The sequence below is a fragment of the Mirounga leonina genome, unplaced genomic scaffold (genome assembly GCF_011800145.1).
Source record: "Mirounga leonina isolate KUSES-001 unplaced genomic scaffold, KU_Mleo_1.0 Mir_454, whole genome shotgun sequence".
NCBI lineage: Eukaryota > Metazoa > Chordata > Mammalia > Carnivora > Phocidae > Mirounga > Mirounga leonina.
Genome location: NW_023270763.1, coordinates 18,621,569 through 18,645,033, shown reverse-complemented (window position 1 = coordinate 18,645,033; position 23,465 = coordinate 18,621,569).

Genomic DNA, 23,465 nt, shown 5'->3' with positions numbered 1-23,465 from the left:
TCCCGTCTCACCATTCTGGAGGCTGCAAGTCTGAGGTCAGGGCTCCAGCATGGCCAGTTCTGGTGGAAGCCCTCTTCCTGGCCTTCAGATGTGGGCTTTCCTTGATGCATGCTCACAGTGCTCTTGCTCTTCTTCTAAGGCCACCAACCCTCTCCCATTAAAGATCCCATGCTTATGACCTCACTTTACACCTTCCAGAAGTCCTATCTCCAAATACAGTCATGTTGGGTTTAGGGATTCAACATATGCGTTTGCAGGCAGTGGGATCCAGTTCAGTCCCCAGCAGCTCTAATCTCTTTTCTCCTCGTATCAGGCCTCACAGGTAGGTATTATCCTCATTTTACAGATGAGAAAACTAAGGCTCCAAGAAGTCACATGCCCAAGCCAAGGGCACCAGGCTCAGAAGTGGCAGAGGAAGGGTTCAAACCAGCAATGGTTTCCCTCCACCCCACTGCATCCCCTCCTACATGCTGTTCCCTCTGCTGGGAATACTCTTCCCATGGCCAGCTCCTTCTCCAGCCCAGTGGTCACCTCCTCAAAGAGGCCCTGCCTATATGTAACAGCCATATAGGCAGGGCCTCCTGCTTCTTAGTGACTGCCACTTTGGTCCCTTCATTTCCTTCACAAGCCATGGGACATTCTGATGTTACCTCCTGCCTACCTGTCCAGGTGTAGACAAAATGATGGAGACCCAGGAAGGGCGCTGTTTGGAAGGCAAGGGAGTCGCCGGAGACAACCTCAGGCTCATGGCCACAGGGACCTCACAAGGGATGCTCCCAAATGCACCGAAAATCAATTTGCCAAATGATCAATTTACTAGGCAATTAATTCACTCAATCTTTGTTTCTGTTCTATTTTTGAAGTTTTAGCAATTTGTGTCACCAGTTTTGGCAGGCTTTGAGGATTTTTCGAAGTCCTACTGTAGCCAGAAAGAGCGACTATCCCTGCCCTGGCCCCAGGTGCCTCTGCTCTCAAGAAGGGCAGGGCTTTGGAAAGAGGAGATCTGCCCACCAACACTCAGGCAGCTGGACTCATCACAAACACATGTTCCCCCAGCCAAAGGGCCGTACCAGACGGGATGGTTTAAAAGGCCACATGGACCAGAACTTGAACCAGGGTAAGGCAACTGAGGCATTTGCCTTGGGATAATCTTTAGGGGCTCAAAAAAACTCAAAAATCACAACAAACATTTTTTTAAAGATTTATTTATTTATTTGAGAGAGAGAGGGTGCAAGCAGGTGTAGGGGCAGGGGGAGAGGGAGACAAGTAGACCCCCCACTGAGCAGGATGCTTCATCCCAGGACCCTGAGATCATGACGTGAGCCAAAATCAAGAGTCGGACACTTAACTGACTGAGCCACCCAGGCGCCCCTCACCATAAACATTTTGATGCAATACTTCAAAAAACCAAAATTAATGCAAAAATTACATGAGGCACAAAAGGAAACCATTTTCAATAAAGATAAGGCCAGTCACAGTGCTGTGGCAAGCCATACGAGAACACAAAACAAAAGGGAAAGTCAATAATACTGAGCTTATCTTCATTTAAAATGCTTGAATTTTGTTCATCCTGGATATTTTTTTGCAGTAACTTTTGATTTTTAAAAATATGCGTTGAAATATTATCTATTAACACATGCTTCCAGGAAGATGAAGTAGGTGTTCTTTTCCCTATTCTTCCTTCATAGCTCTCCTGAAAAGCCCTGGCCTATATATATATAAAACAATCATGAGACTTGGAAAGGTGGAGAGAAGGAGGCAGAATGGCTAAGGACATTGGGACCCAAGGCACGACATGACAGTGAGTTCCCCGGGTTTTCTTTTTGCCTCATATATCCCCGAGTTAGGGCTGAAAAAGCCAACAATCCAGAAACATCATCAGTCACAGACAAAAAGTCCCAACAGAAGCTGGTTCTTTCTAGCCAAAGGAATGTGAAAGGACAACCTAACAAGGCAGAAAATTGTGTGGACAATAACCACTCTAGGGCAGCCAAGCACCACAGAAAGTGCTAGGCCTGTCCCCCACCCCATGCCAGCAAGGCTTAGTGGGGAACCTAGACTACCACACTCAACAGGCTGGAACAAGACACCCAATCTCTCCCAGGTTCCAATAGGGAACCTTACCCCACAGGGTGGTGAAGAGCTCCCCATCACATCAGTATCAATGGAGACCATATACAGAACCTGAACTTCAATCAGACAGTAATTAGACACTTCTCACTGCCCCCCGAGTCAGAAATCTCACTAATGTCCAATGATAATGATGACATCATGACCATGGTGTCATGAAGACCAAGTGGGCACCAAAAATGAGGCACTCCTAAACTTCCCATCCAGAGAGATATCCATGGAGGCCTAGTGAGGAGGTGAACTCCCAACTCTGCCCAGAAGTAACAAGGAGCCTCCCATCTGGGTGTCAACAAATGGGTAACCTGGACTTCTATCCCCACCTGGCAGTAATAAGGTTAGGACCCTCTCATTCCCTGCCAGAGAAATGTCAGAGGAAGCCAGCTAAAACAGAAGATTTAAATTTATCTCAGAACATAATACAAAAATGTGCAGGTTTCAATCAAAAATCACTTGTCAGGGTGCCTGGCTGGCTCAGGTCAGTAGAGCATGTAACTCTTAATCTTAGGATTGTGAGTTCAAGCCCCACATTGGGCATAAAGCCTACTTAAAAAAAAAAAAAAAACCACTTATCATACCAAGAAAGAGCTCAACTTGAATGAAAAAAAAGACAATCAATAGATGCCAACATTGATAAGATGGACATGTTATCATTATCTGACAAAGATTTTGGAGCAGCAATCATAAAAATGCTTCCAAGAGCAATTTCTAAAAATCACTTAAAACAAATGAGTAAATAGAAAGCCTTGACAAAGAAATAAAGTCTTAGAGAAGATACAGAACATATAAAGGAGAACCAACTGGAAATTCTAGAACCAGAAAATACTGTAAATTAAAGAACCCAATAGTGGCGCGTGGGTGGCTCAGTCAGTTAAGAGTCTGCCTTCAGCTCAGGTCATGATCTCAGGATCCTGGGATTGAACCCCGCATCGGGATCCCTACTCACGTGGGAGTCTGCTTCTCCCTCACCAACCCCCCCCCCCGCAGCTCGTTCTCTCTCTCTCTCTCACTTGTTCTCTCTCAAATAAATAAATAAAATCCTTAAAAAATAAAAAGAAGAAGAAAGGATCCAATGAATGGGCTCCACTGAAGAAAGGAGAAAACTGAGGAAGGAATCAGTGAACTTGAAGACAGAACAATAGATATTATCCAGTCTGAATAACAGAGAGAAAACAGACTTTATAAACTTGAATAGGGGTGCCTGGCTGGCTCAGTCAGTGGAGTGTGTGACTCTTGATCTCAGGGTTGTGAGTTTGAGCCTTGCATTGGGTGTAGAGATACTTAAAATAAAAATCTTAAAAATAAATAAATAAAACAAAGTAAAATTGAACAGAGCCTCAAGAACCTCTGGGACTGTAACAAAGATCTAACACTGGAGTCCCAGAAGAGGAGAAAGAGGGTGGGGCTGAAATGGACTTGGAGATGTGAAACTTAACAAATTTGGCAAAGGACATAAACCCACAGATGCAGAAAGCTCAGCAAACAGGATAAAACCAAAGAAAGCCACATCAAAACTTATCATATGCAACTCCTGAAAACTAAAGAAAAAAAACTGGAAGTCAGTGAGAGAAACAGTACTTTATCTATGGGGAAAATAATTTGAAAGACCATGGATTTCTCATCAGAAGCCACAAAGGCTAGAGGAAAGTAGCACATTTTTCAAGTGCTGTAAGAAAAGAATTGTCAACCCCAAATTCTATATTCAGCAAAAATATCCTTCAGGAATGAGGAGAAATCAAGACATTCTCAGATAAAGGAAAACTAAAAGAATTTGTCACCATCTGGCCTACTTTAAAAGAACAACAAATGAAAATTCTCTAAACGGAAAGGAAATGATTAAAGAAGGAATCCTGGAACATCAAGGAGGAAGAAAGAACAATAAAGAGTAAATAAAAGAGATATGGGTAAATGCAGTATGTTTTCATCTCCTCTTGAGTTTTCTAAATTATGTTTGATGGTTGATTCAAAAATTATAATGTTATCTGATGTTTTTCTAAATGTATGTAGGAGAAATATTTAAAATCATACTGGAAAGGGATGTAAAGAGAGGAAAGCTTCTACACTTCACTTAAGCTAATGAAATACTGTACCAGTAGACTGTTAAAAATTATGCATATATAATGTATATATACATTGTGTGTATATATACATACAATGTTGATGCTTTAAAAAGGTCATACAACAATATACACTCAAAAACACTATAAATTAATCAAAATGGAATTCGAAAAATCAAGTAACCCACAGGAAGGCAAGAAAAAGAAAACAGAAATTAAAGACAGAGAGAACAAACATAAAACAAAAAAATAAAAAGGCAAACTTAACCCCTAACATATCAGTAATTACATTAAATATAAGTAGTCTAAATACATCAATTAAAAGACAGAGATTGGCAGAGTGGCCTAACTACATGCTCATTACAAGAAGCTCCCTTCAAATGGAACAATATATGTAGATTAAAAGTAAAAGGATGGAGGGGCACCCGGGTGGTGCTGTTGGTTAAGCATCAGACTCTTGGTTTCAGCTCATGTTGTGATCTCAGGGTCATGAGATTGAGCCCCACTTCTAGCTCTGTGCTCAGCAAGGAGTCTGCTTGAATTTCTCTCTCCCTCTCCCTCTCCCCACCCTCTCTCTCTCAAATAAATAAATAAATCTCTTATTTTTTTAAAAGTCAAACGATGGAGAGATATGTATCCTGAAAACCTAACCAAAAACAGCAAGATATATTAATGTCAGATAAAGTAGACTCCAGAGCAAAAATAACTACCACAGCGAGAAAGGAACACCATATAAAGATAAAAGAATCCATCTACCAAGAAGACATAACAATCCTAAATTTGTGTGCAGCAAACAATAGAGCTACAAAATATGTGCAGCAAAAATGGATAGAACTGAAAGGAGAAATAGACAAATACACAATCACAATTGGAGACATCAACACCCCCTCTTAACTGGTCAGAAAATCAGTAAAGATATAGAAGAACTCAACAACACCATCAACCAGCAGGATTTAGTTGACATTTATGGTACACTCCACCCAATATCAGCATAATACATATTCTTTTCAAGGGCTCACAAAACATATACCCAAATAGACCATCTCCTACAATAGAAAACAGACCTCAATAAATTTAAATCATATAGAGTGTGTTCTCTGACTATAGCAGAATCAAACTAGAAATGAATAACAGAAAGAACACAGTAAAACCTCCAAACATTTGGAAACTAAACAATACACTTTTAAATAATTTATGAGTCCAAGGGGAAGTCTCAAGGGAAATTAAAAATACATTGAAATGAATGAAAATGAAAATACAACATAACAAAATTTGTGGACACAGATAAAGAAATGTTGACAGAGAATCTATAGCTTACATAAATGCTTACATGAGAAAAGAGTAGAACTGTCAAATAATAATCTCAGCTACCATCTCAAGAACCGAGAAAAAAAATAAGCCTACAAGAAAGCAGAATATAGATAAAAACAAACAAAAAAAAAAATCAGCAAAACTAAAAATAGGAAAACAGTAGAGAAAATCAATGAAACATAAATCTGGTTCTTTGAAAAAAATCAATAAAATTGACAAGTTTCTAGGAAGACTGACAAAAACAAAAAGAGAGAAGACATGAACTGCCAATATCAGGAATGAAGCAGAGATATTACTACAGACCCTTCAGGCATCCAAAGGACAATAATAAAGGAATACTACAAACAACACACACACATTTGATAACTTAAATGAAATGAACCAGGTCCTTGAAAAGCACAAATGACCACAATTCACTGAGTGTGAAACCAGTGATTTGGATAGCCCTGTAACTATTAAGAAAAATGAATCTGTAATTTGAAAAGTCCCAGAAGTCTCCAGGCCCAGAGGGTTTCACTGGAGAATTCTATCAAATATTTAAAGAAAAATAACAATTCTACACAATCTCTTCCAGAAAATAGAAGAGGATAACACTTTCAGTTCACTTTACGAAGCTACTATTTCACTGACACCAATAGCAGATGAAGACAGTACGACAAAAAGAAAGCTAATAGATCCAGAGCGAAGATGAGACAGGAAAGGGAGATGAACCAGTAAAAGTTATGCCAAAGAGCAAATGACCCCCGTGGGCACCTGGAACTCAGTTCGCACTGGGGACCAGCTGAGGAACCAAACAGAACTGCTACTGGAGACAAGATGGGCCCACTGGAGGACAGGGAGCCTGAGGACCTCCCATCACCCATTGGTTGGAAGTAGTCCCCCAGGTGTGTTAGCGCCCCTGTACATCTGGGTAGTATGTGCACACAGCTGAGTGACCTTTGGAGGCTTGGGAGCAGTGCTGTCTGATAGGACTTTTACAATGATGGAAATATTCTGCGTCTTTGGAGGAAGCAGAGACCTCACAGGGCACTTATAATATGGGCGCTAGAGGGAGTGGAGCTGTCCATGGTAGCCGGGCTGAAAGCGTCGGCCACAGAGGAAGATCAACAGAACTTGGTATCAGATTAGGAATGGGGTGGGGGTTGGGGGTGAATGGCTCCAAGGAGGGTGTGCTAGAGATGGCCATAGGTTATACAGGTGACGTTTTGGGGGACCCAGCTAACCAGCGCCATACGGCACAATTTGGACCCTGACGTCTGCTGTCAGGAAGGGTCCAGAAGAGCAGCAAATGGTCCCCTCACTGCTCTTCCAAGACTAAGCCTCCTTTGCAAAGGGTAAAGCAACCAGATCTGCAGGAGGCAGTTTAAGGTGAGAAATATTAGTGTATTTGGGGTTTCTCATTTATTTCACGGTGCTCGAAAAGTGAACATAATTACAGCAACATTTCATTCAGAAAAGCAAAACAAGGTCCCCACCCGAAGAACGTGATTCCGGTAGACCATGTTGATGACAGACTTGGCAATGTCCTCGCAGTGCCTACACGCCGACACATTTTAATTTTTTCCTTGATAGTTAGACATACTCTGCTGTTACTCAATCTGACTCCTCTGAAACTGTTGCCAATAGCTCAATTAAATAGTTAGCTAAATATATTAGTGGCACATTGCTGTGTATTTAGCCCTAATGAGGTTTATAGGAAATGCATTTTCCAGACCACAAGAGCTCCAAAGGTGGAAATTGCTGGTGGCTTGGTTCTCCTTGGCCATAGCCACTGGCTCCAGGTGAGCCATCCCTGAGAAAGAGCCTCCTGATAAACCAAGATGCCTGAGCTAGAGCAAAGCAGCTAGAGAGCTGGCTCAGTTTCCCCGAGGGGAATAATCAGTCTTAGGTCTGCTGCAGCTGCCACAACAAAATACCAGAGACCGGGTGGCTTTAACACGGAAATGTATTGTCTAGCAGTTCTGGGGGCTAGAAGTCCAAGATCAAAGTGTTGCAAAGTATGGTTGCTGGTGAGAGCTGTCATCCTGGCTTGCTGCCCCTCACATATCTACCCAGGGCTAGTCTTACACAGATGCATCCTTCTAAACAGAGCTGACCCAAATCCTCTCTGCTCCTTTGCTTATTCCAGTTGGATTTGGGTCCAGAGAGGACTTGGGTCACCTCCGTTAGGAAGGGTAGTTATGTAGTCAGACATCCCATGTTCATACGACTAATATTTCCTGAGCACCTACTATATCCCAGACACTGAGCTGGGTGCTGCAGCTCTTGTGGTGAACGAGAGGTGCTTCCTGCTCTGAGTCTGGAATGTCCAAGTGCAGGATACCATGGGAACACATCAGAGCATCCCCAGGCATGACTTGGAGAGCCCTAGAAGGCTTCTCCAAGGAGGTAACATTTAAACTGAGTGGCAATAAATGATTATGGGTCATTTTTCCAGGTAAAGGAAGTGAGGATGGCAGTGGAGGGGTGTTCCCAGCAGTGGGGACAATACCTATGCAAAGACCTTGAGGTAAGAGACCAGGACACGTGGAAGAACAGAAAAGTCACCACATCTGGAGCAAACTCCTTCCTTCCTTCCCAGCTCACAGCAGCACCAGGGTGTCTAGGCACCCAGCCCCTTAGCTCAGAGGCTGAATGTTGCTAAGGTTTTCACTGGCTTTACTTTCTAAACTTCTCTCGGACCCTGAGAGGCTAAGACTACTAGAATGAGCAGTGACCTCTCACATCAGAGAGGTTGGTGGGATCTTCCTTGCTAATCTGGGGTGGCCTCTTGAAGCCCATGGTGACTCTCAAAACATCTGCTTTGAGAGGCGAGCCTGGTCTGCTGATTGGCTTTTATAAAGCCAGTGAAGAGGCAGCATTTTGATGTGACCACATCTCCAATGGCATCTCACAAGTCCAGGACGCAGCCCCAAATCAGGAAGTTCTTATATAATACCATGAATAAAAACTGGGCACTGGAATCAGAAAGGAGAGGACTGGAGTCCTGTTTCTGCCTCTCCTGGAAGTATGACTTTGGGAAAGCTGCTCACCACTCTGAGCCTCAGTCTCTCCATATACAAGATGAGAATTTATTCCACAGATGTTGATTGGCTGCCTACTATGGGGCAGATGCTGTGCTGGGGGCCTGTGATTTGGTGGTAAGCCCAACAGACGTGGGTCACTTTCAGTCCTAGCGGGGCAGACAGACAATCAACCAACAGATAATGATCACACGTGACTGGAACAATGATGGAAATACACAGGGTGTCAGGATGGAGAGAATGGGGTGGGGGGGATCCATTTACATAAGGAGTCAGGGAAGGCTTCTTGGTGGAGGTGACATTTGAGTCAAGACCAGAGATGAATAATAGTGCTTACTCCCAGGGGGGTTGTGAGAACTACACGAAATAATGTCCAGAAAGCACCAAGCACAGCACCTAGAGCAGAGGCAGAACTCAAAAAATATTGGCTTTATCATCAGCCACTAAAATGTAAGCTCCTTTATAGTGAGGAGCAAGTCTGTGTTTGCCGGAATTGTGTCTGGCACATGCAAAGAGTCGACTGAATTAACGAGTTTCATATTTTCTCATGTTATTGTGTTGCTCCCTGCTAAAGTCTTTGCCTCTTCATTTTGAAGGACAGTTTGCCTGAGTATTGTACCTACAGTCAACAATCATGCACGGAACCCTTAATTTTCATTAAGAGGATAGATCTCGTGTTAAGTGTTCTTATCTCAATAAAATAAAATAAAAAGCATTTACTGAGTTCATTTATAATACTAATAGTAATAGGAGTAGCAATGAGAGTAATATTTGTTGGTAGTATTAGTCATAGGGGTAGTAATACCAGCTACAGCAGCAATAAAGAAAGAATATTAGCAATTCACGCTATGGACGACCCTCTCCACAAGGACACTATGTTGCAATGGAAAGAATGAGATTTCGAGTCAGGCAGAGCCACACTTGAATCCTGGCCCAACTACAAGGTTGCTGTGAAGCTGCTAGATCTCCTTTCCCTGAGCCTCAGTTTTCCTGTCTATGTGATGGGGATAACAATGTGCGTCTCCCAGGAAAGCTGTAGGGATAGGGGAGAAAGGTGTCTATGTGGTGACTGGGACAGAGTAGGCCCACACTAAATGGTGGCTCTTGAGATGACACGTATGCCATCCCAGGTAACTGAGCTCCAGGCATCTGACACTCCACCCCCTTCTTTGGGGACAGACCGGGCAGCAACACGAGCTTATACCCCCCTGGGGGGGCCACTACTTATCTGGGTTGGGGTGCCTCAGTTCATTCATCACTCCCAGACTGTGCTGGTCTGGGAAACAGAGATCTTTTGGAAAATTACTGCATTGAACTAAACTAGGTAAGAGTTCTCAACTGAAATTCCAGCGGGTGGAGAAATGGTTTTGGCACAATTAACTGTCAAAAAATTCATATCTATCCATCAACAAGAAAACGTAAAATAACCCAATTGCAAAATGGACAAAGTATAGAAAACACAACTCATACACAGCAAAGAATAAGGACGGACTAACATGTGAAAACCCAGCAAAGTATCACGGGACTAGAATTTAAAAACAATGACAAACCCTTTCAGATCTATCAAATGGGCAAAAAAAAAAACCCTGCAGACTGAAAGTATCCAGGCTTGAGTCAACAGTGTGGAGAAATGGGTATTTACACATAGTGTTGCTGGAAATGAAAACTGGTAGGTTTAGGGAGTGCAATTTGACAGCACCTACTGCAACCTATTTTATTTATATATTTTTAAGAGAGAGAGAGAGCAGGAGGTCGCGGGGGGGGGGGGGCGCGGAGGATCCCAAGCAGTGCTGAGTGCCGAGTCCCTGCTGAGTGCCGAGCCCAGCCTGAGGCAGGGCTCAGCCTCAGGACCCTGAGATCATGACCTGAGCAGAAATCAAGAGTTGGACACTCAACCGACTGAGCCACCCAGGTGCCCCTTTTCTTTTCGCTTTTATTTTTATTTTGCCTATTACAATTTTAAAAGGGTGTATTATTTTAGCCACTGCTAAGTGAGTATCCTGGAGAACTACTCATATTCAGGCCCAAGGAGGCATAAACAGCGGTGGTCACTGCAAGTATCACCTGTAATAGTGAAAATTTGGAAGCAGTCTAAATGTCTCTAGATTTAGAAATGACTACATTAAAATAATACAATCATATTATGGAATACTATGGAGCAGATAAACAGAATGAGCTAGATCGAGATGAATGACCATAGACAGAGGAAGCCCAAGACATATTAAGTGACATAAGAGTGTCATAGAATAATAAGCACAGTATAATCCCATATGTATTGGAACAAACTGAAGAAAACAACATAAACTATTCCTATAGGAATGCACGTGTGTGCACGTGCATGTGGGTGTGCATGTGCACGTGTGCACAAATACATAGAAAACGGCCGAAAGAAAACACATGTAACTGATGAAAGTTGCTACATCTGGAGAGAAAGGGGGATGGATCGAGGGGGATTTCAAGTGGAACTTTAGTATCAGCCATACATGAATTTTTTTCAAGCATGTATCCATGGAAGAGAAAATATTTACACCATATAAAACAAATTGACAAAGTATTGTTGTTCAGATTATAATGAGAATTCCCACGAATTGGTAAGAAGAAGACAAAACCCATCAGAAAAAAAAATGGCAGAAGACACCAAGAGGAATTTTCCAGAAAAGGAATGCAAACAACTGATAAACATATAAAAGATGCTCAATCTCATTTGTAGGCATAAAATGCAAATTAAAGCCACAATGAGATGTCAATTCCCACCAAACATATGGGCAAAAATTTTAAAGTAAAATATTAGCAAATGCTAGCAAGTGGAATGACAGGAATTCTCATACACTGCTGGTGGGGCGTAAATTGGTCCAACCACTCTGAAACCACGCTGGAGTTCCCTTTCAAGTTTTAGGTAAGAAAACAACCCCTCCAACCCGACAGTCTTACCCCCAGGCACGTACCTAGATCAACCTGTGAACAAGTATACCAGAATGCTCATAATCCCCCCAAACGAAAAGCAATCCATGTGTCCGTCCGACAGAATGGATAAATAATCTGTAGTCAATTCATACAACAGTACACCAGACAGGAGCAAAAATGAATACATTAGCACAAAATCCAGGATGGTGGTAATTTGGGGGAAGGGGGTCAAACTGGAATTGAGGAAGAGCATCTAGGAGGTTCCACTGGTAATGTTCTATTTCTCAACCTGGGTGTTTATTTTACTGTCATTTTTTAAACTCTGTGTGTGTGCTTTACACACTGTTTTGTGTAATTGAAAATAAGAAAAAGGTATGAAGGAAAGAAAGGGAAGAGAGCATCCTTGGTCCCGGCGTACCAGATGTTTCCCTGCACCCAGGAGAGGTCATGGGCTTTTCTGACTCACTGCTGGATCCCCATAGAGAAGACCTCGGGCTGGCTGAACACTCCAAGAGTCTGCATGGCCAGGGCAGTAGGGGCCAGCTAGGACAGTCGGCACCCTCTCCTCCCCTTCGCTGCTCAAACCTTGGCCATTGTGGGGTTTGGAGGGAAGGAGAAAGCCCACTGTCTTCCCCCAAGTCACGGGTCTAGAAAGGCCTGCGCACACAGCTGACCCAATCTCTGGGCCTCACAAAGACCCGAGAGAGGGTGTGACCAGATCAACACAGTTGGTCAGTCTAGCCCAATGGGTCTCAACCTCCCTGCCCACTCTCACCACCACCAGCCGACCACGGCAAATGACCTCCGCATGAGTGCCTTAGCCCCACGGACATATCCAGCCCATGATCAGAGAAGAACAGACACGACAGAGCCTGATTTATGTGCAGAGCCCTCAGCAACCCTTACACGTCAGGAATGGGGCGAGAGTCCACATCTCCCGACAGATCCCAGCCCTACTCACGGAACCTGGCAACAGTCCCTGACACGAAGCGCTGGAGCCCAGAAACCACTGGCTGCATTCACTTCAATGCCATCTGATTTATTTCGACGGAGCTCTCTGAACCTCTGCACCGAAGGGAGAGGACAGGAAATGCTTCCGTCCGCAGGTGGGTGCGGAAAGCATCCCAGAGCTGCAGGAAGGGTTGGTACCGTGCATGAAAGGGCAAAGCAGAGACAGCTGCTCACCTTTAGAAAGTCGCTCCTTCGTGGCATCTCTGCTCTGCCTTCTGCAGCGGCGACCTCCCGTGTCATCGCCTGGCTTCCTCTGGGACTCAGCTGTCCAAAACGGCCGCTCCAACCCTGAATCTACTCCGCATCCAAGTTCAACGCCACCCCCAACTGGAACTTCCTTGAGTCTGAGTTTAAATTGCAGGAGCGAATCTGATTGGCCAACCCCAGCCAAGCCACACTGTGATAGGTGGTGGGCCAGCCTGTAGATAGGCAGCTCTCGGGTCACGTGGCCACTGTTGGTCCAATCAGCCGGGGCAGGGAAGAGAAGGGGTGGAGTCATCCACTACAAGCGGTGCTGGGAGGTGGAGGCAAGGGCTGTGCGGAGCTTCTCACAGAAAGGGGCTGATGGCCGGTGACAACATCTCTAGTCCTGGGGCTCCTAAGGACTGAAATGGTGCCCCTCAGGGAACCTGCCTCCTGGAATCTGAGCGAGAGAGTCAGGGGTGTGGGGGGATACATATCTCAAGCGGGAACGTAACGAGAACTAAGGAAAGCCAGAGTCAGACAGCAATGGAATCCTGCCTCTGCTACCTACTGGCTGTGTGACCTTGGGCACGTTACTGAACGTCTCTGAGCTTTCCTTTCCTCAGCTGTGTCTTGTAATTTATAATAGAACCTACTTCGTAGGGTTGTGAGCATTAAATGTGATGAGACACGATGTAAAGTGTTAGCTCAGTTCCCAGAACAAAGCAAATACTCAATAAACGTCAGTGTGTTCTTTTGAACAGAAGAACCTCATCAGCAGACATCCGGCCACATCATTTGATGCAGGTGTGCCTGAAGTCGTTTACCTTGAAACTTTTGGATAAACAAAACTCCCTTTTGTTTCCACAAGACGTTTTAATTGGTTCTATATCGCCTGCGGCCAAGAAGTGTCCTGAGAAAAACATCCCGTAAAAAAGTTACTCTCTCTCACTTGCTTTCAGATCAGCTTCCTTGCAGAGAAAGAAAGCAGTGGGTACACAGTGGGTTACTGGGGATTGTATGTAACCCAGGGTCTGCTTTGTCTGCGCTTCTGATCATAGGCTGGCTATGTCCCATAACAAGGCACTCATGTGTATGCCATTTGCCATGGGGGGGGAGGGGGGCAGGGAGGTTGAGAACCATTGGTCTAAACGGAACAACTCTGTTGATCTGGTGACAACCTTTCTCAGGAATCTCCGGAATGAGATGACTCATGGAGATCCACCTACCCAAACCTGCCTTTTCTCAGCCAGGCCACAGCTCAGCTCCTAAGGATGTGTCTGAAGTACCAGGGTCTCCACACATCACACACACACACACACACACACACACACACACACACACTGAGATCCCTGGGCATTTCTGACAGTGCCGATCTAAGGTCAGAAAGTGGGATTCCAGCTTAGGCTGTATGGACGCCCCCACATAAGGAGAACTTCATTCTTGCACAGGCTCATTGTATTTTTCATTTAATTACCCATTCTTCTTCCAAATGCTCACCTCCTCACCACCTGCCAGGCTTTGTGCTGGGCACAGGAGGCACAGAATGAATGGCCACCGTCCTATAGAATGAAAGCTCACAGCCCAGCAGGGCAATCAGCCATGGAAATAGGTGTATGATGTGGCAGGTGTCAGAGGAGAAGAACAGAAACAGGTCTACATTTCCAGAAGCAAATGCCAGGCCTCACGGCCTCAGAAGCACAGCTTCTCATGGGCACATGTTCAGGGATGAGGAGACTGTGAGGGACAGAGCATGGCCAGCAATGAGAGTAGTAACAGACAAGGTCCTGGCAAGAAACGGGGATGTGGTCAATGTGACAGTCAATAGGGTTTTTCGGAAATATTCCACTCTTGGTCTTCTGGTTATGTGGTAAGATTGCATTTCCTTTTTTTTTTTTTTTTTTTTTAAGGTTTATTTATTTGACAGAGAGAGAGACAATGAGAGCAGGAACACAAGCAGGGGGAGTGGGAGAGGGAGAAGCAGGCTTCCCGTGGAGCAGGGAGCCCGATGCGGGGCTCGATCCCAGGACCCTGAGATCATGACCTGAGCCGAAGGCAGACGCTTAATGACTGAGCCACCCAGGTGCCCCGATTGCATTTCCTTTTACATGAGCTGTGGCCATATGACTTGGGTTAGCATGATGTACTAGCAGAAGTAGTAGATGTCACTACTAAGCAGACAATCTGGGATGTCCCAGATGGGGGATGCTCTGTCCACCAGGTCCCTGCATGAAGAGGGGCTTATGAGGGGCAGAAAGCATGATGGAAATTGAAACCTTTGTGGTCACAAGCTACTGACTGAGATATGGGGATGTTTGTTACCTCATCATGACACGGCCTGCCCTGACTGATATGGTCAGGGACAGGAACACTGGCAGGGACAACAGGGAGCAGGGATGAGGACAAGAAAGGACTGGAATTAGTAGTTCCTGCCCTTTCCCTTTTCAGCGCCCCCCTTCCCAGGTCTGGTCCCACAGAGTCACTGTCTGAGCCACGGCCACAGCCCAGGCCCCTGACACTAAGGAAGGAAGACAGACAGAAAAAGACACCAGTTGTCTTCATCTTCATTCCAGGAATTTCACTTGATTTCCCTGGAAGGGGCCTGGGCAGCCCTCTCTCTTGCTCTTTATTACATTCGGAGGATTGCTCATTCCCTCTGTGGAGCCTGCATTTATCCTGATCTATCAGCGCCACTGAGCAGCCATAAACCAGAAGCTGTCAGAAAGAGAATCTGTGGAGAAGAAAGTCAAAGCTGGGTTCCTGGAGCATAGAAGAGACCTGAAAAATGGAGCCCCAAGGATGGTGCCAAGTCCTCCACATGAGCAGGCTGTGCAGGGGCCCCAGGCTTCCTGTTGTGGCCATTCAGCCTGCTGGGATCCATGGGGACTATATTTCCACAAATATAAGATGCCATCGATTGAAAGGTGCATCTTTATGTACCACTAAGAAAGAAAAAACACTACCAATTAAACCAAGACATGATGCTTTATTATCACTTCGAATTTTCATTATCTACTGAAAGGGCTCATTTAGTCTTATTTAGACAGATTTTTATCCCCTATCACCACTGTGCCTATATAAAATGGAAAACCTCAGCAAAATAAATTGGTCAAGTTAGCCTAAAACCTCTTCCCATTCAGAGTCTGACTCTTGTGAATCTCTTGTCATCTCAGACTCCTTGATGTTTGCATTTTTCACACAATATCCTCTTCTGGGACATCAAGAGTGTAGGTAGTGTGACACTTCTTAAAAGAGCATGCCACTGTGTCCCAGAGAGTTTGTTTCAAGTAGACACTCACTCTTCAAGTTTTGACGCGGGTGCTTCTTTTTTAAATCTTGCCAGAAATTATCAGGCAACCATGTCACTGTCACCAGGCCAACAAAGACTGCGAGACACTGTGGATTCTAAGATGAGCCCTGATTTCAGAAAGGTTAAAATGTGTATGGAGGGGGACACAGGTGTCTTTGGATCAGCAGACTCTGCAGCACCCCCCCCCCTTATGGATGCTGCTTCTAAAGTAATAAATAAGAGTCTTCTGTCAGAAAGGTGTGGGTTGAAATCCCAGCCACTCGGCTTCCTAGCTCTGTGATGTATTCTTCAAGGTTGGCTAGGATCTGCCATGGTAACAAACAACCGCAAAATCTCAGCGGCTTACCCCAATAAAAGTTAGTTTTATGCCGATCTACTCAAGGTCATGGCCACTGGGCAGGGTGGCTGTCCTACTTTTGCTAACTGCTTTGAACTTGTGGTCCCACCACCTCAACAAAGCCCGGTCCACCACCTGGATGGGTGGGTGGGAGGAGAGGAACAGACTCCATAATTATAGAAAGGTTTTCCCAGCTTCAGCCCAGAACAGGCACCCATCACTTCCACCCATATTTCACCGGCCAGAACGAGTCCAGTGGCCCTGCCCAATGGCAAGGGGCTCAGAAATGTGCTTTTCTGGGTCCTCAGGAAGGAGAAAAAAGCAAAATAGTCATGCTAATAGTAAAGTCCAGCACAGTGATGCCAAGCAATTTGCTAAGCCCCTCTGAGCCTACGTTTCTTATCAAAAGCAGAGTATGAATATGTCTATTTCTTTGGGCTGTTATGAAGGATGCTACTCAGACACACTTTGCATTGTGTCTGGCACACGCCAGCTGTGATGTATCACAACCTCCAAAAGGCACACAGAATACCCTTCCCACCTGGAAACAACTAAAAATTCACTCCCCAAGGCATCTCTTGTCTCAGATGAAAGAGTCCCAGCAACCCCATCTCCTTCTCATGATTTTCAGACTCCCCTCCATTCAGGTCTCTCCCCAGAAGAGACCTTTGTAAGACCTAATCTCTCCTCTGTGTCTCTGCTATCTGATCCAGGCACCTCCCAACAGTTGATGTGTGACCCTTTCCAAGTGCACAGCCCTCTCTGGGCCCTAGCTTCCTCATCCATAAAATAAAGAATCCTAGCCGAGCTCCCCACCTCCCTCCTCCCTCTAGCCCACTCATGCCAGTTATGCAGGGTTGGGGGTGGGGTGGGGTTGGGGGTGGGTTGGCATGTTGCCAGAGCTCTTGTTTTTCAAGACAAGGTGAAAATCCCCATTTTTGTCTGAAATGTGCCAGCTTTTTAAGGTTGACAACTATTTCTTAGGAAGAAAATTAACTCTATGTGCACCAAACAAAAAGTCAGTGGAGGAGCTTTGGCAAGTTTAGAAGCTCTAGCTACATGTTGGGTCAGTGAGAGGCTGGAAGTAGGACGTTTTCCCTTTGAGTGGGTGTTCCTGGGCCCAAACACCTTACTATTTCCCCTCTCAAGAGAGGAGATGCCATACCCAGGAAGCAGTCTCTCCCAGAAGGGTCACTGGGCAGCTGGAGGGGCCGATCCCAGGGAAATGTGGGCTCGGGGGGTTGGATTTGCTGGTGACCATGTTAGCTGGTTTAATCAAAACCAAGTCCTGGGGCCCCTGGCTGGCTCAGTTGGTTAAGCGTCTGCCTTTGGCTCAGGTCCTGATCCCAGGGTCCTGGGATCAAGTCCTGCATCAGGGCTCCCTGCTCAGTGGGGGGCCTGCTTCTCCCTCTTCCTTGTTCTCTCTCTCAAATAAACAAATAAAATCTTAAAAAAAAAAAAAAGGCAAGTCCTAATAGCAGAAACATCAGTGCCTGCTCCAGGCCAGGCTTGGGACACTCAGAAGACTCAAATCTAGGACCTGCCCTGGAGATGCTTCCAAACAGGCCACTGCGATAGCAGATTTAGGGGTGCAAAGGAAGGGATGTGGGCTGCCTGGAGAGTGTGGCCAGGGAAGGCTGCCCAGGGAAGGGGCACCCGCCTAGGAGGTACGGTGTTTCCCAGGCAGGGGGACTACGTATGCAAGAGTCTGCAGATGTTTGTGCTTGGTTCCTTGAGGGGAGGGCGATGCTGAAGAGAGGCTGGAGGCTCGGGAACCAGGGAGTGGGAGGAGAGGAGACAGGTGACCGAGGAAGGACGTTAAGTCCCCACTCCCCCACTTCACCCCAGTTCGCCTGGCACAGAGCCTACCACTAGCTGGCATCCATCAAATAGTCTTCCCAGCAAGTCTCCACTGGGCTACAGACCTTGCAGAATGTGCCAGTGTCTGGGTCCCACTGGAGTTTCCAGAGTGGCCCAGGAATTAGCACTGTCTTAAATTTCTATATATTTATTTTAAGTAATCTCTACACCCAAGGTGGGGCTCAGACTCACAATCCCGAGATCGAGAGCAGGATGCTCCTCTGACTGGCCAGCCAGGCACCTCCGGGCCTTGTTTTAAAAGCTCCCCCAAGTGGGTCTAAGGTGCTGCAGGAGTGGAGAAGCAGAGTGAGGTGCTGCTCCCCACGTAGGGCGCTCACTGGATGCCAGGCTTTGTGCAAGATTCCTCCGTGGAGGGTCACTACACCCTCACAGCGGTCCCACGAGTGAGGCTGGCCCTGGTGTCCTCACTGCCCAGAGGCCCGAGGGACGAGGCAGAAAATTTAACAACCTGCCCAGAGACGTGTGCCTGGCAGGGGAGTCTGAGGTTAGTCTGACTCCAGAATCCAGAAGGAAGAGAGGGAGGGAGGGAAGAATTTGGAGAGATGGTTGGATGGATGGATGGATGGATGGATGGATGGATGGATGGATGGATAGAAGAATGGATGGGTGGTGGGTGGGCGTGTGGAAAGGAAGGAAGAAGGGAGGAAGGGAAGAAAAGAAGTCAGGGAGGGAGAAAGGGAGGAATAGTAGTGTGGGGAGGGGTTGAAGGAATGAAGGGAGAAAGGATGAGTTAATGAATTACGGGAGAGATGAACGGGGACGGAAGCCGCCCTGGGCGAGCTCTGATCCTAGGCGACCAGGGCCGCCGGAGCTGAGGGTCGGGAGAAGACGGTCTCAGGCCGACGCCCTCCGGCCCCAGCCGCCCAGAGCCGCGCCCGGGTCGCAGCGCCGCCGCCGGCTTCTGCATCCCGCCGCCTGGCCGGGACGTGCTCGGCATTCGCTACGGGGAGCGGGCGCCGGGCATCCGCGCGGCCTTGCTGCACCCTAGCGGCGGCGCGCGGCACTGCAGCACCCTCCCCGGGGACGGCGCGCGGCCGCCCCGCCCCGCCCCGCCCCGCCCCGCCCCGCGCCCCGCCCACGCGTTCCCTAGCAACCGGCCGGGGCTGCCAGGGCCCGCGCTCCCGCCGCCGCGCGCGGGCTGCAAACTTTAGCATCTCCGGGTCTGGCATCCGCTGGAGGGAAGAGAGGGAGAAGCGTCTCCCGTGGCTTCTCCCGCAAAGGTTTTCTCTTTCTCGCCTCCGTGAAAAAGGATAACGAGATGAGGGTGGGAGCAGGAAATGGTTTAAGTTAATTTAAACTGTCTGCCGCGGGCAACAATCCAGAGGGTTTTTTTCCCTGTTTTTCAGAGTCACGTCTGAAGCATTGAGGGAAGCTCTTTGCTGCAGCCCAGCGGCCGCTGGTAGATCTTGGAAAGCGGGTCCCATGGAGGAGCAGCAGCGGAGCCTGGCGGTGGCCGAGGGCGGTGGCCGAGGTCCTGGACTCTTGGAAAGGGCGTGGCTAACAGTGACTGAGGGCTTGCTCCTTGCACGGACACGCGGGACTTCATTTCACCCGACAGCTCATTCCTGCATTCAGTCGGTATTTCCTGAGTGTCTGCGGACGCCAGGCACTGTGCTGGACAGCGAGGGGACAGTGGTGGACGGCGTACTTAGTGATGCAGGCCGGCCACAAACAAGTCAACCAAGGAATGCGAAAGATGATTCTGGATCCTAGGAAGTGCTGGGAATAAATGAGACAGAAACGAAGTGACTCACTAAAAAGGGCTGGGATGGGGGACCCTGTTGTCACCGCTCTGATGTGAACCCACCTCTACCACCGTACCTATTGCATTCTGACGTGCGTGCCTACATCTGCAGCTGTCCCCTCCCCACCACGGCCAGGCGTGACAGCTGTGGTGCTTGCTGACTAAGGGAGCTCAGAGATGGCTGGGGATCCTCTCCAGAGGCATTTGCACTTCACACTGGTTTCAGGAACGGAGATCACAGTGATGGTCAAGGTGCCCTGAGCCCTTGCTCTGTTCCATTGTATACCTCATCCCCATCAATCCCAGCAACAGCCTTTCAGATAGTTACTGTTCCTAACCGCGTTTCACATATGTGGAAACCGAGGTCACACCTCTCTCGAAAGAGAGCCAAGAATTGAACAAAGACGCCCTGATTTCTGCACCCTACAGTCTGACATGCAGCTGGCCTCAGACTCAGTGGGAAGGAAGAAGAGGTGGGTGTGTTACCTTGAGCAAGTCATTCCCCTCTCTGCGCCCCCATTTCTGGAGGCCCGCAAAATGGGTGAAGCAGGATGTTCACCTTGGCTGGGTTGTTCGTTTGGGGGATAAAATGAGATAATCCAAGTCACCTGTCCAGCAAAAAGACTGGAATTCAGGAACAGGTTTTTTTAATTAGAGGATAAATAAATGAATGAATGAGCTTTATAAATGTTAGTTTCCTTTCTTGTTCCCCAATTCTGTAATGATAAGAATTAAAACAACCCAAATAACCTCTGCTGAGCTCTACCCGAATTCCTGCATGCCACAGCCTGCCCATGTTGGTGATGTGCTTGCAGCCTGTCTCGAGGGCAGATCTAACATGTAAGGCAAGAGCCCTCATCAAAGTCCTTCTGCTCAGAGTATTCGGGAATCAGACAGACCCAGGTCCAAATCCCCATTTGCACCTACTTGCCGTGTGATCTTGGGCAGATGTCTTAACCTCTCTGATGTGTGAATTCTTCACTTGTGATAAAAACACATGCCACATAGAGCTCTCCTAAGGGTGTTATCCAAGTCTCCTTTCCCTATGAAGTGGTGAGGGTGGGCAAAGGGGACAAGTCCAGAGGGTGTCACACACAGAGCTGTGCACTTCCTGAACTTTAAGTGGCCCATTATTCCCTTCCTTGGGCTCCTTCCTCAGGTGGCCACACCCCTTCCCCCCCCCCCGCCCCCATCCAATCCACCAGCAATTCCCGTCCATTTCAGGTCAGAGTATAACCCTGAGCCTGGGCTCTTCAGTCCATCCTCCCTGCGCCCTCCCTGGTCCCAGCCACCGTCCTCCCCCTAGAGGACTAGAACAGCCTCCAAACTGCTCTCCCTACCCTGCCCTGACCCTCCCCACCATACCCACTCCCCAGAGAGCAGCCAGAGAGGCCTGCGGACTTCCAAATCAGGTCACTGTCCGGTTTAGACCCCCTGGTGGCTTCTCCCTGAACTCAGAATAATAGGCTTCCATTGCTGTGCTGGGCATTCCCTGTTTGTCCTCCAGAGCACTCTCCATCCCTGTCCACCTGTTTGGTGCCCCAGAGGCAGACCTGAAGGGACTGCATCACCTTTGCCCTCTGACTTCTGGGGGACTCGGCCAATAGGGGGTGTCAGCAGATCAGGGGGCAGGAGGAGAGAGGGGTGGGGGTGTTACCCCCAGCTTCCTCTCTGCTCAGCCGAGGGTTGGCAGTGGCCAGGTCCCTCTGATGGAAGCAGCAGGGGGTCTCCTGTAGGCACAACAATGCCTGGGTTCCCCTAACTGCTCCTCCCTGGCCCCACCAGGACTAGGGGTGGCCACCAGGGTGCCACGGCTGCTGATCACATTGTGATCCCTACCCAGACCTCTGGAACCAGTCCCTCTATCAAATTCCCCAAGTGTACCTCCTGCTACCTGTCTGGACAATGACTGATACTAAGACCCCCCGTGATCTAGCCCCTGCAGCCCTCCATCCTCTCCTTACTCTGGGCTACCCTCTGGCCACACCCGGCTTCTTTCTGTCCCTCCCACACATTCAGCCTATGGCCTCAGAGCCACCGTACTTGCTGTTCCATCCAGCCTGGGACACTGTGCCCAGATTTTTTGCACCACTGGTCTCAGCCCAAAGGTCACTGTTGAGAGAGGCTTTCTCTAACCATCTGTCGCACACACCCGTGTTCACTCCAAATGCTTTGGGCACCAAGATGCGTAGCATGTTTTCCACACCAACAACCTATTCTCTAACTCTCCAGACACCATCTGGGTGTCCTACAATGCAGCATGCTACAATTCAGTCCAATTCCAATGCTAACCACCCATGGTTAGTGCACTCAGAGGTTAAGGGCTTGGTCCCACAAGACTCGACCACCTCAGATGCCAATCACAAGTCCCGGGGCCCCCTGTGCTTCTGATAGACGGGCTATAAATCGGAAGTTCCCACAACCCCTCCTCAGGTTTGATCATTTGCAGGAATGACTCACAGAACCCAGGAAAACACTTTCCTTACTAGATTACTGGTTTCTTGTAAAAGGATACAACTCAGGAACAGCCAGATAGAAGAGATGCATGGTGCGAGGTATGGGGGTGCATGGAGCTTCCAAGCCCTCTCCAGGCACATCCCCCCTCCCGCACCTTGACGTGCTTACCAACTTGGAAGCTCTCCAGACCCCATCGTTGAGGGGTTTTATAGAGGTTCCATTACACAGGCATGATTAATTAAATCATTAGCAATTGGTGATTGAACTCCATCTCCAGTCCTTCCCCTCTCCTGGGAGGTCAGAGGTTGGGGCTGAAAGTTCCAAGTTCTAGTCAGAAGCCCCCATTCTGAAGCTATGGGGGGGGGGGGTTCCCCTCCAGCCATTCATTAGCATACAAAAGACACTCTTACCGCTCCAGATATTCCAAGGGTCTTAGAAGTTCTTACATCAGGAATTAGGGACGAAGACCAAATGTTACAACAAATCATACTATCACTCAGTAAATTATAAGGGTTTTAAGAGTTCTGTGCTAGGAACTGGGGACAAAGATCAAATATATATATCATAATATCACACACCCTAATTAATTTCCATCGCTGGACTTGCATCAATCCAAAATTAGTCCTGTTAAAAAGAACACCACAGCCCCAAAATGACATCGCTTAAGCCATCTGAGCAAACCAAGACTTAATACCTAACCTAACTGCATGTTCAACCTGCTGGGAATGTGACCTTTAACCAGTCAACATGCAATTTCCAGGTCAATATTAAGAATTTACTGATAGGCTCCCCTTAGGAGAGCGACCTTGTCTAAACCATGCATCCCTTGCTCCCCTCCACTTGCTAGATGGGATGCCTCCCGATTCATGAATCCTTTCATAAAGCCAATTAGATGTTCACATTTACTCCTTTGAATTTTGGTTTTTTTAACAGTCCCCTCGCGTATTTGTCGGCTTGGGAGTTTTGTCTCTTTCTGCCTATAGACATGTTAGTTCTGAAAAGGGCAGGGGGTTTTTTTGTTCACTGCTGTACCATCGGCACCTCCTGCCACGCCTGGAATGTAGGAGAAACTCAGGAAATATTTATGGAATTAATACAAGAGCTGTCTGTTCACTCAGAA